At 43.2% G+C, this 25924-nt stretch overlaps 1 long non-coding RNA gene across 4 annotated transcripts in view; it reads left to right on the top strand.

Moving 5' to 3' along the window:
• Nucleotides 1–23654, top strand: part of LOC147029411 (uncharacterized) — a 32861-nt gene extending 9207 nt beyond the window's left edge. Inside the window, exons 2-6 of one of the 4 annotated variants that reach the window (XR_015055898.1) lie at nt 8610–8686; nt 9371–9439; nt 21840–21906; nt 22572–22757; nt 22891–23654. This is a non-coding gene — a long non-coding RNA (uncharacterized LOC147029411). Of the gene's footprint in view, nt 1–8609; nt 8687–9370; nt 9440–9560; nt 10336–21839; nt 22758–22890 lie in introns of those variants that run through there. The other 3 variants (XR_015055897.1, XR_015055896.1, XR_015055895.1) reach the window with 3 other exon arrangements.
• Nucleotides 23655–25924: the final 2270 nt, after the last annotated feature.

Below are 25924 nucleotides of genomic sequence, written 5' to 3'. Positions count from 1 at the left end.
ACGTTCAGAAGAAACGCTTCAAATTTCAAAACCCCAGCGTCAAAAAACAAAGGCGAGTGACAGCAATTTAAATCGTTCATTGTAAACAATGAAAATAGCTGAGTGGTACCGTTTAAAAGTCGTTGAGTGTAAAAAAAATCCAATTGTTGAGCGCAAGCGTCTACTTTCAATAGTGGAGATGCAGCCATTTAAATCGTTGAGTGGCAGCCTATGAACCTACCCGTGGACACGCGGATGCAAGGACGATCCATCATAACCCACACCCTCCCCCTCACACCCACCAACTACTGCCAACATGAACAAACTACTACTAATACTAATACTAATACTGATACTGATACTGATACTGATACTGATACTGATACTGATACTGATACTGCTGACATGGACATCGACTCAAAAAGGAACTCAAACACTGTTGGGTTCCCCTTTTATGAACACCATTTTTATATACCAATTCCCAAAACTGCTGGGAACACGTCTTTATATGGCAGTTGTAACCGAGAAACACGTTCATTTTTTTTTTTTTTTGTCAACCGGAAGACGTCATTGTAATACGTCTACATACGTCGATGTGTGTTGGGACTACGTAAAGAATTGGTTCAAAGCACGTCAAACATAAGTTAGAAATAAGTTTCGCATAAAAAAGACATTACCGCGACGTGTTTCGACTTATGAGTAGCTTATAAGTAGCGTTTGTGGACGTGTGTAAGCGTCCACATATCGTGTGTAAAACTTATCCCCATCGCATGCGGAACGTGTGTCATACGCCGAGTACGTCGTAAAATTATGAACATGTTTAAAATTTCTTGACGTACTCTACTTACTACGACGTATGATAGCATACTTTAGCGTTGTACTCACGTATACCAAACTTACTCATACCGTATTTGACGTGCCCCAACGTTTTAGACACATTTTTCTTAGGTCGGCATACGCTGGCAAGATCGCCAAGACACTTCCATTTCTACGGCAGTTATGATTCGAATCGTTGTGCGTCAGCCTTTTAATAGGCTATGTCACGACATCGTCGGCGATGCGTGCAACGCGCTATGCCGAAGTTAGACTATCGTTGGGCATCGGTTGTGTAGGCCAACAACAGGTTCAGCATTCGTTGGTATAAGTTATCTATAACACAACGAAACGTTCTGTGTCCATTACTAATATGTTATGCATCCGACCAACTCGTTATGAATACGTCCGAATCTTAAAAAAAAAACATCAAAAGTTCAACGTAAGCCAGCGTTTTACATACATTTTAATACGTTGCCATCGCTGGCTAAAACGTCAAGGTGTGACCGGGCCTTTACTTTTGATTCCCACGGCTATTCATTTGAGAGATTTTGCAGGCCTCCCCCCCCCTCTCCCATTATCTGGTTGGCAAAGCACAGACCTGTAAAATAAATAAATAAATAGAAGTATTATATATTTGCCTGTTGTATGTTTTATAACTTGTGGGTAGACACTCCACAGCACCAACCACATGTTTGTGTTGCAGTTCTGATGACTGGATGTACTCAAGTTGTCTCCCTCATTCATATTATTTTGACCTGAACACGTATGCATTATTTGTTAGGATATCCATGTATTTTATTAATTTTCTTTCATTTATTTAATTCACAATTCATGCATTACCGTTTTGTGGAAACATTTAACCATTCTGCTCTCTTTGCTTGTTGGTCTTGCTCCTTCCAGAAATTGTGGGTGGGAGGGTTTTTGTGTATGTATATGAGTGTGTGCACATATAAGTGTGTTTGTGTGTCTGCATCCAAGTTGTTGTTGTTGACTTATCTCCACACGGACGTGCATTTCAGGAGATGGAACAGAGACCCACCAGGTCTTGAAGTATCCATCTCCATGTAGGGATGGAGAAATCTGAAATGAGGGTCAAAATAACCGAATGGAAGTATTGAACAAAAGTCAATGATGTCTTACTCAGCGAGGATGTACTCAAGTTTTATTAATACAGCACAGACATGGAGAAAAAGTTTTTAACTTTTATTCATGAGGTGACATTCCTTGGACAAAAACATACTGCCACGATTGCCTGCCAGGTTAAAAAAAACAGACGTCGCTGCATATAACATCATTGACGTAGCAATTTTGACCACCATTTCAGTATTGCCCAGGAATTATAATTTGAACAAAGAAGTACCAATTTGTGTCATCTGGAACAACTTGGATTTAAGACTAACATTCTGTGGCTTTTTGCAGTGAATTTCTGGCCTGCTTGAGAGAAAGGTGTTGGGACTCTGGGGGAGAGGGGGCAACCGCCTGTAGAATGGGCGGTGCTTGTGACAGACTGGAACTGAGATATATATATATATATATATATATATATATATATATATATATATATATATATATATATATATATATATATATATATATATATATATATATACATGCATCCTTGCCACGGATCTGCTTCGGCAGCACCGACGCTCTCAGCAAGTATGGTACATGGAGAGAGAGAATGATCAAGACATATATATATATATATATATATATATATATATATATATATATATATATATATATATATATATATATATATATATATATATATATATATATATATATATATATATATATATATATATATATATATATATATATATATATATATATGTAGTGGGGGAAGAACAAGTATTTGATACACTGCCGATTTTGCTGGTTTTCCCACTTACAAAGCACGTAGAGGTCTGTAATTTTTTTTATCATTGGTACACTTCAACTGTGAAAGACGGAATCTAAAACAAAAATCCTGAAAATCACATTGTATGATTTTTAAATAATTAATTTGCATTTTAATGCATGAAATAAGTATTTGATCACCGACCAACAGTAAGAATTCCGGCTCTCACAGACCTGTTAGTTTTGCCTTTAAGAAGCCCTCCCATTCTCTACTCATTACCTGTATTAACTACACCAGTTTGAACTCCTTATCTGCATAAAAGACAGCTGTCCACACTCAATCAATCAGACTCCAACCTCTCCACATTGGGCAAGACCAGAGAGCTGTCTAAGGACATCAGGGACAAAATTGTAGACTTGCACAAGGCTGGGATGGGCTGCAGGACAATAGGCAAGCAGCTTGGTGAGAAAGCAACAACTGTTGGCGCAATTATTAGAAAATGGAAGAAGTTCAAGATAAGTCATTCTCCCTCAGTCTGGGGCTCCATGCAAGATCTTACCTCGTGGAGCCTCAATGATCATGAGAGGTAAGGAATCAGCCCAGAACTACACGGCAGGACCTGGTCAATGACCTGAAGAGAGCTGGGACCACAGTATCAAAGAAAACCATAAGTAACACACTTCGCCGTCATGGATTAAAATCCTGCAGCATACGCAAGGTCCCTCTGCTCAAGCCAGCGCATGTCCAGGCCCGTCTGAAGTTTGGCAATAACCATCTGGATGATCCAGAGGAGGAATGGGAGAAGGTCATGTGGTCTGATGAGACCAAAATAGAGCCTTTTGGTTTAAACTCCACTCGCCATGTTTGGAGGAAGAAGAAGGATGAGTGCAACCCCAAGAACACCATCCCAACCGTGAAGCATGGAGGTGGAAACATCATTCTTTGGGGATGCTTTTCTGCAAAGGGGACAGGACGACTGCACCATATTGAGGGAAGGACGTATTGACAGGACGACTGCACCAACAACCTCCTTCCCTCAACAAAAGCATTGAAGATGGGGCGTGGCTGGGTCTTCCAGCATGACAATGACCCGAAAGACACAGCCAGGGCAACTAAGGAGTGGCTCCGTAAGAAGCATCTCAAGGTCCTGGAGTGGCCGAGCCAGTCTCCAGACCTGAACCCAATCGAAAATCTTTGGAGGGAGCTGAAAGTCTGTGTTGCCCAGCGACAGCCCCGAAACCTGAAGGATCTGGAGAAGATCTGTATGCAGGAGTGGGCCAAAATCCCTGCTGCAGTCTGTGCAAACCTGGTTAAGAACTACAGGAAACGTCTGATCTCTGTAATTGCAAACAAAGGTTTCTGTACCAAATATTAAGTTCTGTTTTTCTGATGTATCAAATACTTATTTCATGCAATAAAATGCAAATTAATTATTTAAAAATCATACAATGTGATTTTCAGGATTTTTGTTTTCGATTCCATCTTTCACAGTTGAAGTGTACCTTGGATAAAAAAAATTGCAGACCTCTACGTGCTTTGTAAGTGGGAAACCCTGCAAAATCGGCAGTGTATCAAATACTTGTTCTCCCCACTGTTTTTTATACATATACATTATACATACCTCTCTTATCCTTTGGACAAATTCACCACTATTCTTAACCGTTTTTATCAGTCCTTCCTACAAGTGTGCCAAATATTTTTTTGCCAAAGTGAAACATGTAGGTACATTTAAGGACATTAAATTGTTGTGAGGTCCGCTGTTGTAATTGCCCCAGGCAGTTGGTTGACGAGCAACTGTGCACGCCACAGGCCACACACCGTTACCTCTGTCTATCCCACATTGCTAAATCAATGAACACAGCAACTGAGCTGGCCTGTTCCAACAACCTTTGGCAGTGCTGACAGGTAATCATTGAATACGATCCAGACAATCGGTCAAGTCGCTCCATCAGTCAACTCACTGAATGTAATTCATTATATTCCTGTTTGATTTACCTGATTTAATATACTGCAGTATTTCATATTGTTTTCTCAAGCAAAGATAAGTACTTTTGTAATTTCAGTTTTTACTCATTTTATGTTCGTGCTTGGTAAGAGTGAAATTAATGCATCTGTAACTCGAAGGGCACTCGGTAGAGCGCATTCCTCCGCCACGTCATGCCTGATTCACGACAACATATCAGGCCCAATACATTTTTGAAATATCATGCTAAACAGTGCTATATCGTTTTTGGCTCTGTCTCTCAATGGTGAAGAATTACTTTAAGAATTAAATAACTCTTGTATCTACATCCAGATTCGGATCTTCACCAAAATCGAATTAATTCGTGCTTGTCACACAACCAATGTTTCCATCAAGTTTCTGCTGAATTCGTCCACAATTTTTTGAGATATCGTGCTATATATCGTTTTTGGCCCGATCTCTCAATGGTGAAGAATCACTTAAAAATTTCTAGTAGTCTGATCCCGATCCGGATCTTCACCAAAATCTAATCAGTTCGTCCTTGTCACACACCGAATCTGTCTACAAAATTTCATCTGGATCCGTCCACAACTTTTTGAGATATCCTGTACACAGACAGACAGATGACAGGGGTGAAAACATCACCTCCTTCACCTTCGGCGGTGGAGGTGATATGTGTGTGTGTCCTCTGTAACTCCAAAGCTTTGAAACCTATCAACCTGAAACTTTGCATGCACACTCAAGGGAACTCCAAGATAAGAGGGTGCATGAGTGAAAATTGCGTGTTTCGGGGAATTAAAACACCCCTTTTGAAGATAATTAACGCGTATTTAATTATCCTTTATCAAGGTGTCATGCTTGGTCAGCCTTCTGTCAGTTAGCTGCTGGGGCCTTAATTCGCCATTTTGTTCGGCCTATTCAAACATGCCTTGCTTTGGAAACACTATCCACTCTCACGGACTAATTAAAGTGTATGATGAAAATATCACATCTGATTTGAGAATCAGATCTCATGGATTGAATAAGTGTCGAAATCTGGAGTGAAATCTGAACATTTTATCAAATTAGTGATTTCTATCACGAAGTACATTTTATTAAAGCAAAGCAAAAACTATAAAGCTTAATCTTTTTTCTCGTGTTTGGACAATTATATTTCATGAAGAAAACATTGAGGAATGTGAAGAAAGTATCGCCTCGTTGGGCACAGCACAGTGCTCCATCATTGAACTGTTCTTGTCAGCCACGGCGATGCAGTTCAAAGGGTCGTTCTTTTCAGCAAGTACAAACGCAGTTTTCTTTTTCACCGTTTTGTGTGATCTGCTTTCATTACGAAATAATATGGAATCGGCAAAGCCAAGAAGCGAACGTAGAATTCTTCTTGCATTTGCTTCTGAATTTATACACCGCCGAGAACAGGATCTCATCTGAAAAAAAAAAAAAAATTCCTTAACATTACCTTCACAACGACAACTACACCACCTAGAACAGGATCTCATCTAAAAAAAAAATACGAGAAGCGAACGTAGTATTCTTCTTACATTCGCTTCTGACTTTACCTATAACTTGTTCACAACTTTTTACGCAATTTCTGGTTACTTCAGCCTGGATTCGGGATCAGCGATCAAATAACGTAAATCACGATTAAAAATTATTTTTTGATGATGCGGGAGATATCTTTTTTAAAATCAGTGGAGGAAATATACACCATGTCTGATATTTGGGTCTTTCATGTCTCCGACGATGCCTTTATCTCCCGGCATGCATCATTCCCCATGACAAAAACCGGAAGCAAAAAAAAACCAGGAAGCAAAAGGGTCATAGCCAACGACACGGATTCCAAATTGCCAGGGTATTGTGTTGTTGTCGTTGTTTCCTATTCTCTCATGTGCACGCATTAAGTATGAAGCTCACTACGTTCGCTATTAATATGAATTTACTAATCGTTGCTGAGATATATTTACAGTCGGCAGTTTCTGCAAGTGAAGAGGTACGTTGGAGGACGTCACTGCCTGAAGTTCGCAAGAGGCTGAGTAAGCTCGACCAGAGCAAAACAAGTGTTTTTTTTTTATTTGTGTTTGTTGTTTTGTGTATTTTGTAATTGTGATTTGTGTCAGAGGCTATGAGACTATTTATTATGAAGCCGTGGTTGTGTTCATAACTGTTTTAGCGGGTATTTGTGTTAGTTTATTGAAAGAAGCAGAGGGGGAGACATCGTGTTACGTTTAGCGTTAAGTCAGTTGGGGCCTTGGGAGTATGGGGATAAAAAGGGTATAACTAGAGACCGAAGGAGAAAGGAAGAGGAGTTCATAAAATGTGACAGAGCCTCAATGTGTGCCATATCAACAATAGGGGAAGCAGTGGGGTCTTACTGTTGTTGAAAGTGTGAGGAAAGAGGCCACTTGAGGATAGTTATTACAAGATTGAAGGAACGGATAGATAATTTGCAGCAAGTAGCAGAATGTGAGAAATTCGTCGATAATAGTTGGTTGCGGTTGTGGAGTGATGTTGCCGAGGATATTGGAAGGGGTGACGGTGCAGCGGGTGTGGGCAGTGGTGGCAGAGCAGTGGGTGCGGGCAGTGGTGACTGTGCAGCGGGTGCGGGCAGTGGTGTTGGAGCAGCGGGTGCGGGCAGTGGAGGCGGAGCAGCAGGTGCGGGCAGTGGTGGCGGAGCAGCAGGTGCGGGCAGTGGTGATGGTGCACGAATAGAGATTGGTAGAAATGAGGTATGGGAGGTAGTTTTTTGTGGGTGATGAGACCATTAAATATGTTGATTCTTCATTCTGTAGAAAGGATCATAGACATATAATTCTGTGTAGTTTTGAATGAGCGGGAGTTAGGGACATTGAAGGAAGGGTAAACGATATTGTGTTGGGTCACTGCAGGAAGAAGTTGGTTGTGGTACCGAGGTGCGAATGATATTGGGAAAGTTCATTCAGAGGTTTTGAAAAATAGATACAGGATATTGGGTAAGTATCTTAAAGCAAAGGGTTGTGAGGTCATGTTTCCTGGGACTCTCCCAAGTATTAGGAAATTAGGATATGGGCCAAAAATGATATCGAGCACGATATCTCAAAAAGTTGTGGACAGATTTGGACGAAACTTGGTGGACAAGTTGGGTGTGTGACGAGGATGAATTGATACAATTTTGATGAAGATATCCGAAAAAAATTTCAGTGATTTTTCTTCACTGAGAGATCGAGCTAAACCGATATATACAGTATCACGATATTTCAAAAAGTTGTGGACGGATTCGGATGAAACGTGATGGTCAGGTTGGGTATGTGGCAAGGCCAAATTGATTCGATTTTGGTGAAGATACAAATGCGGATCTGGATACGATAATTATTTGATATTCAAAGTGGTTCTTCATCATTGAGAGACAGGGCCAAAAACGATATATGGCATCCATCCATCCATCCATCCATCCATCGGGATCATACTAAATGCAGAGTGTTGGTGCTTCCTAAGCAGTCTCCTTGGCTGTTGGGCACAACCCTGGACGGGTCGCCACTCTGACATGAGATACCAGCAAGCTAGCACTCATTTTGTCGACCTCAGAAAGATGACAGGCAGAGTCAACCCCACCTGGTATTAATTCAACAGAAAGTGGGATTTGAACTCAGGATCCTGGGATCCAAAGCCCACCACCCGAACCATTAAGCCAACACCAGGCATATATATGGCACGATATTTCAAAAAGTTATTGGGCTCGATATGGTCCACTGGATCAGGCATTGCCTGGTGGAGGTATATACTCTACTGAGTGCCCTTCTAGTATAGAAAGTGTATATATAACTAAGTTAGATTTTGCTTTTATTCTTTAGGCAGTGAATTTGGTGAAGGTGTTGCAAACTCCAGCCTTCAATTTTGGAAAGACAATAATAAAAACCTTTAACATCTACAATGTAAATGCTGACAGTTGGTGTTTTGTCTTGATGTCTGAAGTATGGCATGCTTTGAGACAGTACGTGCTTTTGGTACTGCACCAAGATTGTCGTTTTTCATTAGATCGGATCCAATCAAGCTTTGAACCCAGACTGGACAGCTCAATCACGAGCAAGCGACTGGCTGAGCTGTTCCTGAAGGTAACTTTATTTTTGGTTCATCTTATCTCATCTTGTGAATACCTATTAGACCTGGATTCAATTACAAATTTTGTCTGCTGGTTGCATTACTTTGGTATGGTTACACCACTGATGCAGCACCCTTGCACATTCGGACATGAATTTTTAACTTGTCATGGTGCTGCAACACATTTGCATATTCTTGTGAAAGACACGATGGGATCTTAAATGTCCACCAGCAAATACCAACAGAAGGGATATCCCATTTAAGATTCCTCTGAAGGATAGCACATTCATTGATCGAATGCCCTGCACAGTTTATAGTCGGGTCGGGAACTGAACGCAGACCAGACGGTTCAATAGCGAGCACGCAACCTTTGAGCTATCCTCTCGGTTTTCTCTTTGGGTTTAACATTCCACCTAAGTGGTTTGTGACCTTAGCGATGTGACTTTTTATTAAGTCGTCAAAAGTAAGTGGTCGGATTTGCAACACCATTTGCTCACGAGTTGGGGGGGGGGGAGGGGGGGAGGGAGTTCCAAAGTTCAAGGAACACTCACAATAGTCTGTGACACACTCACTTTTCAGTATTATTTTTCAAGATAGTTATCTCTTAAATGGAAGCACTTGCTCAATTTATCTTTGAAACTTTAATTATATGTCAGTAAAACAAAAGATTTCAGATTGCTTATTTTGCTGTGTCTCAGTTGCTTCTGGCAGTTCCTTGACATTGGCGTATCAGCAGCTACACTGATGAGAATTCAATGTCAGAACAGGTAAGTCACTGGAGAGCAGGTGCAGGATATCCAGGGCAGAGTGAGGGTGGTGGGATGGTCCAGCTGCTTGAAGCTCCAGTCACAATTAATGATGACTGTGCAACCTGAACCTTGTGCACAGGCATGTTGTCGTGAAGGAGGAGCACACCTTTGGTCAACATCCCTAGACATTTGTCCTTGATCGCCTGCCACAAATTTTTGTATGAGGCTAATGTAATTTTTCACTGTCATGGCTTTGTCATTTTTTCCCTTGTTATACAAGAAAATCGAGGCCATTATTTTGCTGGCTGAGGGTTCGGTGCAAAATGAATTGAGTGATGGTGATCTCTTTTTGTTTCTTTTGCATGGTTTTGAAATCCCATTAGTGAAGTAGCATTTTGTTGCCATTTTCCAGATCATGTTTAAAGTCGGTTGGATCTAATGTTGAACAGTTTGAGAAGCTTGCAAAATAATGGCAGCCGTTGCTGTGTATAGTTCAGTGCTAAAGGAGGGACCCATCTTACTCAGAATTTGCACATGCACAAGTACTTGTGGACGGTCGTTAAAATTCTGTTTTGAGAAATTCCAAGTTATTTGGATATTTCAGCAACCTCAATTCATCAATCCTCCTTGATTAATGCCTTGACCTGGCAACAGTTTGTGGGCCAACTGCACTGACATGCATCCATGCTGAGTGAGCTGCCCATTTGACTACTTGGAGCATCTGAAGGTGCACCTTTGCCATACAGGCCACCACGCGTTCATAGATTCATTTGGGGTTGGCACCTTTTTTGCATAAAAGTGATGTTGCATCGAAATACAAATTCAATCACATCCTGATTTTTGTAAATGAATGGCACAACAGATTTATGGATTATGCGGTATAGTACTCTGAAACAAAGTAAAGTCGAATTAATACCTTGTGTCTATAACTTCCTGAATTCCCCATTATCACTTCTGCAGGCTGAGTGAATGCAAAGAGGATGCTGTTTCGTAATCCGCAAAAAATAATGGTCACCAAGGGAATTGTCTTTGAGAAAGGGCAGCACATGTTTAAAAAAAAAAAAAAAATTCGGCTCCATAGAGTTGAGCTCATTGTGTATGGGCAGAAAGGATTGAAGCCTCGAGGAAGAATGGTGCCCCAGCTCATGATCCGTGTGGTCAGGAAACTATCCAGTTGCTTACAGGTGAAGGTCTTACTTTAGGTAAGATAACTATGTTTTGAGGTTTACAATTCAAATTCAATTGAGTGGAGGATGTTGTGAAATTAACATAATTTACACGTCAGGTCAGGTATGGGAGCATGCGCCAGAGCAGCACGTCGCTGTGTACACTTTTCCGCCAGTATTCCAGGGGTCTCCATCTGGCCATCCCTCAGGCAGATGCCTGGCCCATCCCCATCTCCTTGAGATGCTTATCAACCTGCTGCAACCATGAGGCATGTGGTCGGCCCATTCGCCTCCTCCACTCATGAGGCTCCCTCGCTGAGAGAATCTGGTGAGCAGGATCAGCGTCAGGAAAACAAGCTCTGTGTCTATACAGCCGCAGCTGATGCACACAGACTATACAGGTAACAAATCTCATTTGAGTCTCTCATCGACTGCTCGTTGGACACAAAGTCTGACCAGTGATAGCCAAGGATTCTCTGAAGAGACCTGGTACCAAAGAAATTAAGTCTCCATCTCAGCTCCCTGGTCAGAATCAGTCTTACATCCGTAGAGCAAGTCTGGAAGCACAAAGGACCTGAAGACTCGGATTTCGTCGTCCTGCACAGGTACCGGCTGCGCCACACCCCATGATCCAGTGAATCAATGACTCCCCAGGCTCGACCCAGACGTCTGTTGACCTCTGGCTCACAGCCAGCAGAGACATCAATATCACTGCCAAGGAAAGCAAATCTCTCCATGACCTCAACATCTTCACCATAAACAGGTACAGACAGGATAGCAGCATCCAAGATGTCAATGAAAGCCTGGATCTTAGTTTTGACCCAGGAAACCCGTAATCCCAGCAGCTCCAACTCCTCATTTCGCAGTTTGAGGGCCCCCGAAGGGATATCCAGAGTCTCTGCAATGATGACTGCATCATCAGCGAACTCAAGGTCAGAGATCTTGACATTCCCAAATGATGCACCACAGCTTGATCTCTCCAACATTCTCCCCAGAATCCAGTCCATACAAGCGCTGAAAAGTGTGGTAGCCAGCACATACCCCTGACGAACCCCAGTCACAACTGGAAATGAGTCGGAGATGGTATCACCACATCTCACAACACTCTCAGTACCAGAGTATGTTTCAGACATCCAATTAATCAGTTTTGGTGGCACCCCACGTAGCCCAAGAATCCTCCAGAGGGCATCCTGAGTCACTGAATCAAACGCTTTGCAGAGATCAACATTGACTACAAGCAGCCCCTGCCGAAACTCTCGCCTGCGTTCGGTGAGGATCCGAAGTACAAGGATACAGTCAATCGTTCACCTCTTTGGTTTAAAGCCTAACTACTCTGGATGCTGGTGCTCAAGCAGATTGTGGCGAACCCTATCAAGAATTATCCAAGCAAAGACCTTGCCTGGCACTGAGTAGTGTCACCCCTCGGTCTCGTTAATTGTTAAAGTACTGGCGATCACCCTTCCCTTTCCAGAGAGGGACAACAAGGCCTCTCTTCCAGTCGGTTGAGATGATGCCTGTGTTCCAGGCAGAGCATAGAACTGGATGTAACGACATGAGTACAGCATTTCCACCAGCCCTGAGAAGTTCATCATGGATGCCACAGATCCCAGGAGCTTTACCCCATTTCAACTGCTTCACCACAGCCTGTTTCCACAAACGAAGGTGGTTCAGAGTTGAGGGTCAGCACAAACGAAGGTGGAGGGTCAGCAATTGTAACACCCCTGACATGCAACTCGACAGCTGGTGGATCAGCCTGGTACCTCTGTGCAAGCTGGTACCTTGAGCTCAGCCAGTCAGCAAATGTCAGTCACTCTGTACAAGCTGCTCATAGTAACTGACCCAGCGGGCCTTCACTTCGGATTCCTCTGTCAAGAGCCCACCACCCTCCGCTATAATTGCAGTACACCAAGGGACTGGCTTGGAGGAAAGCAATGCGCAACTTTCCTTGGAAGCAGGATGAGAACCACTTGTCCGCAGGTGATGCTCCACCCCCTCACATATTCCTCGCCCATCGGCCGACTTGTCCACCCTGAGTGCACGTACAGTTTTTACGCCTCAGCTCCCTGAGCAGCTCAGCTCTGCCATTGAGCTTGGCCCTGTGACTGGTCAATGGTATCCAGTGTCCCTTGAGAGACAAAATTCTTCTTTGCCCCAAGGTGAGTTCCAAGAAGTCCACCAGCAACATCAAGGACGGTGGTGTTGAAGGCAATCCACAACTCTTCAGGATCCCTCAAAGCACCCACAACCCCCAAATCCCCACTCAGCCTGTTCGCAAAATCCTCAGCTACCCTCTCATCCATGAGCTTGCCAACATCCAGCCGAGGCTGGGATGGTACCATTCTCCCAGATTTAAGCTGAAACTTCAGAGTTGCTACAACAAGCCTGTGGTCAGTATTGAGGAACTGAGCACAACGGTTGACTCAACAGTTCTGGATCATCCTCCAGCGACCATCAATGAGTACATTGTGAATCTCCTTTGCCACACCGCCAGTGTTGGAATACCAAGTCCAGCGATGAGCCTGTGGCTGCTGAACGCATGAACCAGCCACCCTAAGTCCATGACTTCTTGCAAAGTCAAGGGACTTTGTGCTGTTCTGGTTCACAGTTCCAGACCCGTGGGGACCAACACACTTCTCATAACCATCCCCATCAGTTCCAGTCGATGCATTTAAATTCCCCAAGACCAGAAGTGTATCTCGCCTGAGGCACTGATCAACCACAGACTAGAGCGTGGCGTAGAATACTCCCTTCACGGTGAGATCACTCGCCTCAGTCGGAGCATATACAGAGACCAGGGAAATGACACCCAAGGAGTGATGAATCTTTCGTCTCATAATACACTCGTTGACCGGTGTTACCTCAATTATTTATCATTGGAATCAGCTTATTGAACACAGCTACAGCAACTCCTTGGACATGGTTACCATCAGAGTGCCCAGAGCAATAGTCGGTGTAACCACCCGCAATGATCTCGCCACTATCCGGTCTCCGAACTTCAGAGTGCTGCAATACCTCTGTCCAAATGCTTCAGCTTAGATGATAACAGAGACAGGTGATCATACTCTCTTAAAGATGGAACATTCCGGGCACCCACCAAAAGTTACCGCCTCAGGTTAACTGAAGCAGACCGCCGTCTGGTGGACCACACCTAAGCACCACTCCGTCACACACCACCGCAATCTGACTGGAGATTCAGCCCGTGGTTTTCCACCTATCAGGTCCGAATCGGGGGGTCTGAAGGATTTGCCCCAATCCCGTCATCTGGTGAGCTGCCCTGCGGAGGGCAGCAGTACAGGAGGTACTACCACAAAGTGAGTTTTCAGTTTTCTTTGTATTTATGGTTTTGCAGAATGAAGTGTTTTATAGTGGCCAGAGTGCAAATCCTGCCAACAACCTCCTAAAAAACAGTAACCCAACTGCAAGAGGATGTCTGACAGTTGGGCACCAGACGTGGATGGCCCTTGGCTCACAAGGAGCTCCTCTGCCCTTTGGCAAGTTTTTGTTTTTCATCCTGCTGGGTGTCCATATTCATACACCCTCCTCACGAGGAAACCTGGTGCGGGAGACGGTTTAATCGCCAACAACCTGACCATGAAACAGGCTCGTACAGGTTTGTATGGAACCTGCAGCAAAAATTTTATTTACTTACTTATTTATTTATTTATTTATTTATTTATTTTTCCCCCATAACCGGATGTGATGTTTTTTAAAATTATTTATTTGTTTTCCCCCATTCCCGGATGCAACCTTCCATTTTGCGGATCATAAAAAAATGTTTGCGAATCAATCAATTATCACCAGATTCGACAGAGATTAAGAAAGATTTATAAATTTCAACCTCTATAAGTTTTAAAACAACAACTTGCTCACCTTCAAGTAAATTGATGTTGACTTTGACGACGCTAAACTTCGAACGAAAAATTTTCCAACTTCCTGCAGTCGTGCAGAATTTTTTACTGTTCATAACGAGGTTGAAGGGGTAAATATCCTCGATGTGATCGCAAGTGGTTTCTCCAGATTGCTTAATTATTACAGTACAAGTTTAGAGGAGCTCATTGAATTTTTACAAGCTTTGGGGAGCTCATTGAATTATTACAAGTTTTGGGGAGCTCATTGAATTACTACAAGTTTAAGAGAGCTCATTGAATTATTAAAAGTTTAGGGGAGCTCATTGAATTTTTACAAGTTTAGGGGAGCTCATTGAATTTTTACAAGCTTAGGGGAGCTCATTGAATTATTACAAGTTTAAGGGAGCTCATTGAATTATTACAAGTTTAGGGGAGCTCATTGAATTACTACAAGTTTAGGGGAGCTCATTGAATTATTACAAGTTTAGGGGAGCTCATTGAATTATTACAAGTTTAGGGGAGCTCATTGAATTACTACAAGTTTAGGGGAGCTCATTGAATTACTACAAGTTTCGGGGAGCTCATTGAATTACTACAAGTTTAAGGGAGCTCATTGAATTATTAAAAGTTTTGGGGAGCTCATTGAATTATTACAAGCCGGATCATTGAAAAGTGGCGAAGTGGGTAGGCGTAATTTACGTTGATGTCATAAACTCCACCAGTCAAAAGTTTTAGAACACCCAATTTTTCCAGTTTTTACTGAAATTTAAGCAGTTTAATGTTTCAATGTACTCTGAAATTAAAGCATCGAACAAATAAACAATTGCAGATAAAAAAAAGAAATCATGGAATCGTTTTGTGAACAAAATTTAATCGAAATTTTTGACTCATTAAAGTCGCCACCTTTTGCAGATATAACAGCCGAACATACACGTGGCATTCTTTCGACAATGGAAATCAAATATTGTTCGGAAAGTTCTTCCCAACACTGTTGCAGAAGTTCCCACAAATGTGTTGCACTTGTAGGTTGCTTTGCTTTCACCCTTCTGTCCAGTTCATCCCAAACCAGCTCGATGGGGTTTAAATCTGGAGGCTGTGCCGGCCATTCCATGATTTGAAGCCTACCGTCTGTTCTTTTCTTCGAAGAATATAGCGTGGAGGTATGTTTTGGGTCATTATCTTGCTGTAGGATGAACCCCTGACCAATGAGGTGTCGACCAGAGGGTATTGCATGGTGCTGCAAAATGCTGTGGTAGCCCTTTTGGTTCAGGGTGTCAGTCACTCTGTGCAAGTCGCCGACTCTGGATCCAGCAGAAGAGCCCAGATCATCACGCTTCCTCCGCCATGTTTGACAGTTCATGTCACACACTGAGGAACCATCCTTTCGCCTACTCGAATGTGTACAAAAACCCTGCGTGATGAACCGAAGATTTCAAATTTTGATTCATCGGTCCATGAGACCTTCCAGTTTTCAGTAGTCCACTGGCGGTGCTTCCTGGTCCAGGCAAGCCTCTTTTTCTTATTTTGCCATCTTAGCAATGGCTTTCTTAATGCCACTCGACCTGTCAAACCTGCAGCTCGAAGTCTTCTCTTCACAGTTGAAACTGAGACTTCCTTACTTCGACCAGTGTTAAGCTGTGCTTGAAGCTGCTGTCCTGTGAGCTGCCTATCACACAAGCTGTTGACTCTCAGAAACTTGTCTTCTGATTGTGTTGTGGCTTTGGGTCTGCCAGACCTCTTCCTGTCAGAGTTTCCTCCAGTTTCCAAGTGCCTTTTCATGGTAGAGGAAACTGTACTCACTGACACCATGGCTTCCTTTGCAAGTTCTCTGAAGGAAAGACCTACACTTTTAAGGGTTATAATGGTCTGTCTGTCTTCCTTTGTTAAATATCTTTTTTCGCCATTATGACAGCATTATACTACTTCCTGCAGTGCAATATTGTCCAAATATTGCTTCAGAGGGTGTAGCAACACAGTCTGTTCCAACCCTGCTTTTATACAGACAGAGGGTTTGTAACGAATCAACGAAAGTTTCGACACCTGAAGGAATTGTTTGCATCAACTTTCAAGGCTTAATTTACTTCCATTGCTGCAGAACAGCTGCAGTTGCTAACCCATTACTTGTTCCCTGAAAAGGGCCTTTTGTAACAACTCTGAAATTTACATTATTTTTCAGTTTTTGGTAACCTAAACTTTTTTTAACCTCTGGCAGTTTACTGCTTAGCTTTGTACCATTTCAGGTTATTCACTGGACTTGAACTGCTTAAATTTCAGGAAAAACTGAAAAATGGGGGTGTTCTAAAACTGTTGACCGGCAGAGTACTGACATTATCACATAGTTACAACTCCCATCACACATTTTATTATATGATAATACATTAAATCATGCACATAAACCAAATGTTTAAACATCCACCAACAAACATGACCATCCCACTCACCACTGGATCAAACTGTTATTCAAATATTCAAATGGATATTTATGAATGGTTTTTTTTTTTTACCTGCTTCCTTGTCTCCTTGCAACTGCTGAAAAGGGTTTAAACTTTTAATGGTTTCCATGTATATTTTTAATAATGTATTTATATAAATATCTTGTGAATAATATTTTTACTATTTGTATTGTATTTCACTAATTCTGTTTGGTGACATTTTATGATCTTAACGAAAACTTGTTTTAATCTGCTAACCATGACACGCACAAACACACACTGGGTGTCTAAATCTATAAATGTCCGTCTGTCCGTCAGTGTGTCCCCTTCATAACTCCAAAACCATGAAATCTAGCAGCCCCAAACTTTGCATGCATATGAAGGGAACTCCATGGGAGTGCATGAACAAAAACTGGACATTAAGGTAAATTTAAACACCTCTTTTGACGATTAAAACTTACCTTCCTGAAAGGCTTATCCTTGGTCAGCCCAACTTCACCTTGCAAGGGTCTTAGCCACCATTTTGATTCGGCCTACTGAAAATGCCTTGCCTTGGAAACACAATGTACACCCAGACCCCGACATTTGTGAGTTATTCGTGGTTGGTAATTTGCAACATACTCCTATATATGTGGTTTTCGTGGCATTTTTTATTTTTAAAATATAATTTATTTATTTCTTTTTTCCATGAGCTGCGAGCATAACAGTTCGAAAACATATCTTCCATGGGCCACACACAAAGCAGCTGGATGTACGTGCATTATAATATTGTACATTCGCAAAAAAAATCTTCCACGAGTCATGAACATGACCTGCTTCCTGGTCATGGTCTGGACGTGTTGTATTGTAGCTTCACGGCATAAACATGTTATAGCTTCGCAGGACATCTCACCAGCATAACGCATCGCTCCCCATGATGCCATCCCCTTTGAGTTACTTACAGAATGAAAACACGAACAGCATCGATTGATGTATCAGTAATTACCAGTTCGCCACATACGGACATTACACAATGGAAACATTTAGCGCATTGTAATGTAAATCACTATCTTGCTACAAACAGCACTATCTGGGCTGTTACATTTAAAAAAACACTCAGCATAATCTACCTGCAGATAGGAAAGACATCATGACCTGTGAGTTAATGAATGGAAACGTTCAGCATATCTATTAGTGTAATTAGCAGCTATCTACATACGGACTAATTACACAATGACATAGCTCACTACATCTATTAGCTGCCGAATACAGCCTGGAGTCTGGAGGGAGGGGTGGGAGGAGGGAGGGGAATGGGTGGAGTGGTGGTCTCGAGGGAGGTGGAGGGGTAGGGTGTGAGTCTGGAGAGAGGGGAAGGGGTGGCGTGGGAGTCTGGAAGGAGGGGTATGGGTGGGGTGTGAGTCTGGAGGGAGGGTGGGAGGAGGGAGGGGAATGGGTGGAGTGGTGGTCTCTAGGGAGGTGGAGGGGTGGGGTGTGAGTCTGGAGAGAGGGGTAGGGGTGGGGTGGGAGTCTGGAGGGAGGGGTATGGGTGGGGTGTGAGTCTGGAGGGAGGGTGGGAGGAGGGAGGGGAATGGGTGGAGTGGTGGTCTCGAGGGAGGTGGAGGGGTGGGGTATGAGTCTGGAGAGAGGGGTAGGGGTGGGGTGGGAGTCTGGAGGGAGGGGTATGGGTGGGGTGTGAGTCTGGAGGGAGGGTGGGAGGAGGGAGGGGAATGGGTGGAGTGGTGGTCTCGAGGGAGGTGGAGGGGTGGGGTATGAGTCTGGAGGGAGGGGAAGGGGTGGAGTGGTGGTCTCGAGGGAGGTGGAGGGGTGGGGTGTGAGTCTGGAGGGAGGGGTATGGGTGGGGTGTGAGTCTGGAGAGAGGGGTATGTGTGGGGTGCGAGTCTGGAGGGAGGAGAGGGGTGGGTGGGAGTCTGGAGGGAGGGGAAGGGGTGGAGTGGTGGTCTCGAGGGAGGTGGAGGGGTGGGGTGTGAGTCTGGAGGGAGGGAAAGGGGTGGGGTGGGAGTCTGGAGGGAGGGGAAGGGGTGGGGTGGGAGTCTGGAGGGAGGGGAAGGGGTAGGGTTGAAGTCTGGAGGGAAGGGAAGAGGTGGGGTGGGAGTCTGGAGGGATGTGGGTGGGAGGAGTAGGGAGGGGAATGGGGTTCTGTGTCTGGAAGGAGGGGGTGGGGTTGCAGGAGGCAGGGCAAATGTTGGGATGAGGAACAGGAAATGCCAGGTACCTTTGCTTGTAAAATGTATGCAGACTTTAATCTATCAGAAAAGTTGATGAAATAGAGAGGGGGCGATTATGGGTGTTACTCGCTAATTCCTAACAGGTGGTGTAAGCATGTGACAGAATGATTGCAAATCATTAGTCAGCTGTTATCCACAAGTCAGTGCAGAACGACGATAAAGTCTCGTATCCCAAATATAAAATCTGCATACTTTTTATTGAGATATCTTGTATGTTTGACCTTTTACGAACAAGATCGGGAAGTAAATTTATAAATATATATGTCGAAAGTGTACAAAACAGCATGATACACCTGTGTACCTGGTAGTGTACATAGTATGAGGATAGGTACGATTTTAAAGTCACCATCCATCCATCCCTCCATCCATCCATCCCTTGAGACCATACTCTGCACAGAGCATCGATGCTGCCAAAGCAGTCTCCTGGGTTATTGGGCACAATCCTGGACAGGTCGCCACTCCGACACAGGATACTCAAATGGCTCAATCATCCCAGCAAGCTGCTACTCATTTTTCCGACCTCAGAAGGATGACAGGCTGAGTCAAACCCATCCATCCATCCATTGGGACCATCCTCTGTGCAGAGCATTGGTGCTGCCTAAGCAGTCTCCTTGGCTATTGGGCACAATCCTGGACGGGTCGCCACTCCGACACAGTATACCAACAAGCTGGCACTCATTTTGCCGACCTCGGAAGGATGACAGGTCGAGTCAACCCCACTTGGTGTTACTTCAACAGAGAGGTGGATTTCAATTCAGAGCTTCGGATCCCAAGCCGACCTCCCTAGCAATTAAGCCAACATCAGGCATAAAGTCACCTGTGGTGGCACTGAAGAAGTGCTGTCCGTCACTGAACATAATTTGCTACTCTTCATCAACTGTCGGCGTCAATGACCACGTCAGAGGTGAGGAGCTTGTCCAATTTTTGCGATGTAACCTCGGTTGCATATTTGACAGCATACAACTGGCGTATGAGAGATTTTAAAATAATTTTCACTGTTAATGGAACTGTACGTTATAATCCAATTTGTTTTTTTTCCCCCACATTTTTGCTCCTCCCTTTAATTTGCAGTTGTAGTCAAAACAGTTTAAAGCCATACATTGCCAGGTGTGAACAGGAATACGAGCTGCTTTAGATTCCATTTCAACACATCCTTATACCACAGTTTCTGGCCAGCAATACAGGGCTTGCCTTAAAATAATTCATTGTAAAACACAGATTTAGGCAACCGTTTATCATCCATTCATACAACATGACCAGCTCACCTTAATTGAGTTGAGACGAAAATAAATTAGACATAGAATGTTCATAAGAATGAGAACTTGTACGTTTGATACATGCCCCATCCAATATATCATCGTGATCAAATGTAGCTACCGGGGCTATATGCTGGTGAGTTGACGCAAATGGTGAGGGTAAAGTATATCTTTCAGCAGAATATAAAAGTGTAGTTGATACTAAAGCATGAGAAACCTCACAATTGGTCACCAAAGTAATGCCTGGTTGAGACCACACACGTTTTCTCAAGTTATTGAAGGCTTTTGACACTGATCAAATGTGGTTCGTATTCTCTGCATCAATGGAGTTGTATGCTGAATCAGTGCTGCCCAAATATCTAAATTTTGTGAGTGATATGAGCAGTGAGTTGGATATGTGGACCCTCGGGATCCATGCTTGGTGTCCGAGGTGAAGGCTCATATGAGACTTCGATCTTTTTAACATTGTTTGAAAGTGGAAATTTTAATGAAGTGGCTGTGAACCGATCGGTTATCTTTTTGGATATCCTCAAGTGAATGACCTACTAGTGCTGCATCATCAGCAAATTGAGTGCCTATACAAAGTGTACACCTTCTTTCAAAATTTTCACCTTTTGTTGCCTTATCGACTGGAATTAAATTACATTAAATCAGACTTTTTCCACCTTTATTAACACATCGTAATCCACAACTTCCAAGTGAAAAACAAATTCTACAAATTTCAGAAAATTAATTAAAAATACAAAACTAGAATATCTTGCTTGGATGGGTGTTCACCCCCCACCCCCTTCCCTCTCCCCCGAGTTAATAATTGGTGGAAGCACCTTTGACAGCAATTACAGCTGTGAGTCTGTTGGGATTGGTCTCCACCAACTTTGCACACCTTGATTGGGAAATATTTGCCCATTCTTCTGTACAAAACTGTTCAAGCTCAGTCAAGTTGAGTGGGTAGCGTTAATGGACAGCAATGTTCGAGTCATGCCACAGATTTTCGATTGGATTTATGTCGGGGCTCTGACTGGGGCACTCAAAGACATTTATCATTTTGTTCCTTAGACACTCCAGTGTAGCTTTGGTTGTGTGGCTCAGGTCGTTGTCATGCTGAAAGATAAACTTCTGTCAATTTCAGCTTTGTTGCAGAAGGCAGCAAGTTTTCCTCGAGGATTTTTCTGTGTTTTGCTCCATCCATTTTCCTTTCCATTCTGACAAGTGCCCCGGTCCCTGCTGATGAGAAACATCCCCATAACATGATGCTGCCACCACTATGCTTCACTGTCGGGATGGTGTTATTCGGGTGATGTGCTGTGTTAGGTTTGCATCAAACGTTACATTTTGCATTTAAGCCAAAAAGTTACATCTTGGTTTCGTCAGACTACAAAACATTTTGCCACATGGCTTCAGAATCTCTGGAGTGTGTTTTTGCATACCTCAAAGGGACTCAAGGTGGTCTTTTTTGAGTAACAGCTTCCTTTTTGCCACCCTACCCTACAGGCCAGACTTGTGGATTGCTTGGGATATTGTTGTTACATGCACAGAGTGACCAGTCTTTGCCATAAAGGTATGTAGCTCTTTCAAAGTTGCCATTGGCCTCTCTGATCAGTCTCCTTGCTTGGTTGTCCGGTTTGGAGGGACGGTCTGATCTTGGCAGGGTCTTGGTGGTACCACGTACCTTCCACTTCTTAATGATTGAATTTACTGTGCTTCAAGGGATATTCAAGGCCTTTGAAATATTTTATATCATCCCCTGATCTGTGCCTTTCCACAACTTTGTCCTGGAGGTCTTTTGAAAGCTCCTTGGGGCTCATGGTTGAGTCTTTGTTGTGAAATGCTCTGTCCAGCAGAGAAAACCTTCAGGAACAGGTAATTTTATTCTGAAATAATCAGAATCACGACAATTTAACACAGGTGGAGGCCAATTAACTTGGTTTGTGATTTTGAAGGCGATTGCTTACACCTGAGCTAATTCACAATTTATATTTCAAGGGGAGTGGACACTTATCCAACCAAGATATTTTAGTTTTGTGTTTTTAATTAATTTTCTGAAATTTATAGAATTTGTATTTCACTTGGAAGTTGTGGGATACGATGTGTAAATACAAGTGGAAAAAGTCTGATTTAATGCATTATAATTCCAGGCTATAAGGCAATAAAAGGTGATAATTTTGAAAGGGGGTGTAGACTTTCTATAGGCACTGTTATATTTCACCTGTCTAAATTCTACAGGTCTTGGAATTGGCTGTAAGTCTGGCAAGGTTGAAGAAATTGCCATCTGATCTTGATCGGATGCAAACGCCAGCTTGAAAGTTTGTACTAGCTGTTTGAAATAGAGCTGTAAGAAACAAGGTGAACAGTGTTCGAGCCCACACACAACCTTGATCCATCCCATGACCTGCACTGAACGAATCGAAGGTAATATCATTGATAAAGATTCCTCCTATCATAAGGTCATGGAAGTGCCTAGAACTGTTACAATAATCAAATTGTTCTGTAACACAATTCTGGCAGTTTGGTGATTGCAAGAAATACCATCATTTGTATGCAGAGGCAACCTTCTTCTGAAGGAAAATTGAGAGTCTGGGGTTACAAAACGAGGGAAAGTTTCCCTCGGCTGCCGCAGGACCCTGGCAGTTGCACATGATCCACATGTGCGGTCTCACGGGACTCGCAGACTTCATGCTCCCCATCGTCCCCCAACCCTCGATGCATCACACCTTTTTGTTATTGGACGGTGAAAAAAAAAATTCACATTGTCACCCTGCAACAATTTTGATAGTGAGACACAGTGTTGACCAAATACAATATCAGAAGCTGGAATAACTCGTTGCCAATTTCCTATTTTATATTTTTCACCAAATTGTTAACCTCGATCATCTTTGTCGGCGCTTTTCACCATTTTAATGCATCATTATACCATAGTTTCTAACCAGTAGGACAGCACGTCTTGAAATGTTTCACTGTAAAACACAGATTTGGGCAACCGTTTATCATCCATTCATACAACATGACCAGCTCACCATGAATGAGCCGAGACGAAGATAGATCCGACACTCAGAATGTTCACACAAATCAGAACTTCTACATTTGATGTATGCTCTATCCAATTTATTACCATGATCAAATGAAGGTTGCTGCTGAGTTGATGCAAATGATGATTGTTTTGTTGCCATCTGATCCTATAATTCCTCATGATGAAATCTTGTGTACTATTACCATATTCTGTGTTTATTTGTGAATTGTTTTTTCTTTGTAATTTATGTATGAGCTCCAAATTGAGCCTTAGGTCACTGTAAATAATGTAAAAGTCAATAAATAATGGCTCAGACAATGTTAATGAATCGATTGTTGCTTTGCTGTTGAGAAACTGAAAAATTATTGTTACGTTTGTAGGTGGGGGGGGGAGTTGTATATTCAAAGGGGAGTGAGAATGTGTATTTCGGATGTATTGTTTGTTCGAGCCAGTAGAATCCTGATGTTTTAAGTAGGGACGTAGATGTGCTAATTTGTCTCGTAAATGTGCATTCAGAAAGGGAGAAATGTGTAATCGTCAAGTAAATAGCTAGGAAAAGGGATTGGGTAAGTTGTCTTTCATGTTTCCCTTTAATATAGCAGTGATAAGCTACTGGAGAGAGGTGTGCAGTGTCTGGAGAGAGTGGGACAAGCCCGCACAACTCTGTGAATAACAGAACGGCTGAGAATTAGCCAATGGGAGAGCTTGGAAGCTTCAAGAAGTCCAAAAGGCTGAGAGATAGTCGATGGGGGAGCTTCGAGGCTAATAGAAGAAGAGGATGCCGGGTTCCGCAGAGGGCTGACTTGGACGGGATGTGGGGGCTCAAGCAGGGACGGTCGATACTTGGTCGAGTTCCCACCGATCATTCCCGTGTTGACTCTGTGCTCGGGATCGGGAAGAAAGAAAGAAAGAAAAGAGGAGAGAGGGAGAAAGTTGGTGGATCATCGTTTGTCGGTGGTGGTTGGAGTCGAGTCTAGGTTGGACCGGTCGAGTTACATGCAACATCTTTGCTGTGTTAAAAGAGCCACTGGAGCACGAGTTGAGAGGGTCGATCTCGAGCTGGGTTCTGCTGCTGCCACTGTCCTTCACCTCCACCAAACGGTGCCAGGCTTGTAAAGATGGGAGAAAGAAAAAGGATTTTGTGTGTGTGGTGTGGTGTGCTGTAGGGACAGGGGTTTGCATTTGATGTACTTTATTTATCATTCATATTTATTGTGAACTGCTTTGTTTTCTTCGCCCCAGAGGAAGTCCCAATGTTCGTCCTCCATGGTCCCCTCCTCTTGCCAGGTTTTCTTATTTATTGTTCATAAAAGTTATTGATTGTTTGCTAAATTAATATGTCACCTTCCTCGTCCTGTTTGCCTTCGATTCATTTGGACCGCAGGGATTCCCTTGTAAAGGCCCTGTCACACCTTGACGATTTAGCCAGCGTATGCCGACGCATGAAAAATTTATCTAAAACGCTGGCACACATCGAATACATTATGGATAGGTTTTGTCTACGTTAAGGCCGAAGTCACATTTGCTCTACGGCGAGGATACGGTGGCCGTATGCCCTCTGCATTGACAAACGTGCGGCGGCCGCAGAGTTTCTGCGGTGGCCTCGGGGTGGCCATTTGGCTATCTTTTACAGGCCGTAGGGGTTGCCGTGGAATTATGACACGGAGTTATAACTTTTTTCATTTCTACGTTCGCTGTAGCAATTCGACAGCGGAAAAAAAAAACTGGTAAAAAAAAAAAAATTATAATTAACCCATTCGTTACCATCCATCTGGCCGCACGTTCGCCTTAGGGCCCCCCTGCGGTCACTTTGTGGGCACCTTGAGGCTTCCTTGCATCTGCCTTGAAAATTATATGGCCGCCGCAGGGCCCCCTTAAGGTCACCGTGCAACATCAAATCAAAGACCGTCAGCAACCCCACGTTTTCTGTCTCCACAATTTCTAAATAGACTGTGCGGCTCCCCGAAGAAAAAAAAAAGATGTGACTGCTATATTGTGTCACCGTGGAAATACTGCGGCCACCGTATAATTGCTAGTGGCCATAGATTTTGGAGACCCCACGGCCGCCGTGGCAAATGTGACTTAGGCCTAAGAGCACGCTGAAGCATGCTGGCATACGTCGTAGTACGCCGAGCTCGTCGCCGAATTTTAAGCATGCTCAAAAATTTTCGATGTATGCCAGTGTATGACTCGCACGTTCCGCATAATGCTGGCCATAAGTTGTAGGCACGTTACGCGATCGTTGACACAAGGCGACACACGTTACTTGTAAGTTACTCATAAGTCGAAACACGTCGAGGTAATGTTTAGCGTACCTGAAACTTATTTCTAACCTATGAGGGCCCTGTCACACCTTGACGTTTAAGCCAGCGTATGGCAATGTATCAAAATGTATGTAAATCGCTGGTGTACGCTGAACTATTGATGTTTTTTTTTTTTCAGTTTTGGGCATATTCATAATGAGGTGGACGTATGCATAGCGTATTAGTAACGTACACAGAACGTTTCGTTAACTTATAGATAACTTGTACCAACGAATGCTTAGTGTGTTGTCGGCGTTCACAACCTA

Source organism: Eptatretus burgeri, chromosome 3 (assembly GCF_056783735.1).
Source record: "Eptatretus burgeri isolate ZD-2024b chromosome 3, Ebu_testis_v1, whole genome shotgun sequence".
Classification (NCBI taxonomy): Eukaryota; Metazoa; Chordata; class Myxini; order Myxiniformes; family Myxinidae; genus Eptatretus; species Eptatretus burgeri.
The sequence above is the reverse complement of the archived record's forward strand: the minus strand, read 5'-3'. Positions and strand labels throughout refer to the sequence as shown.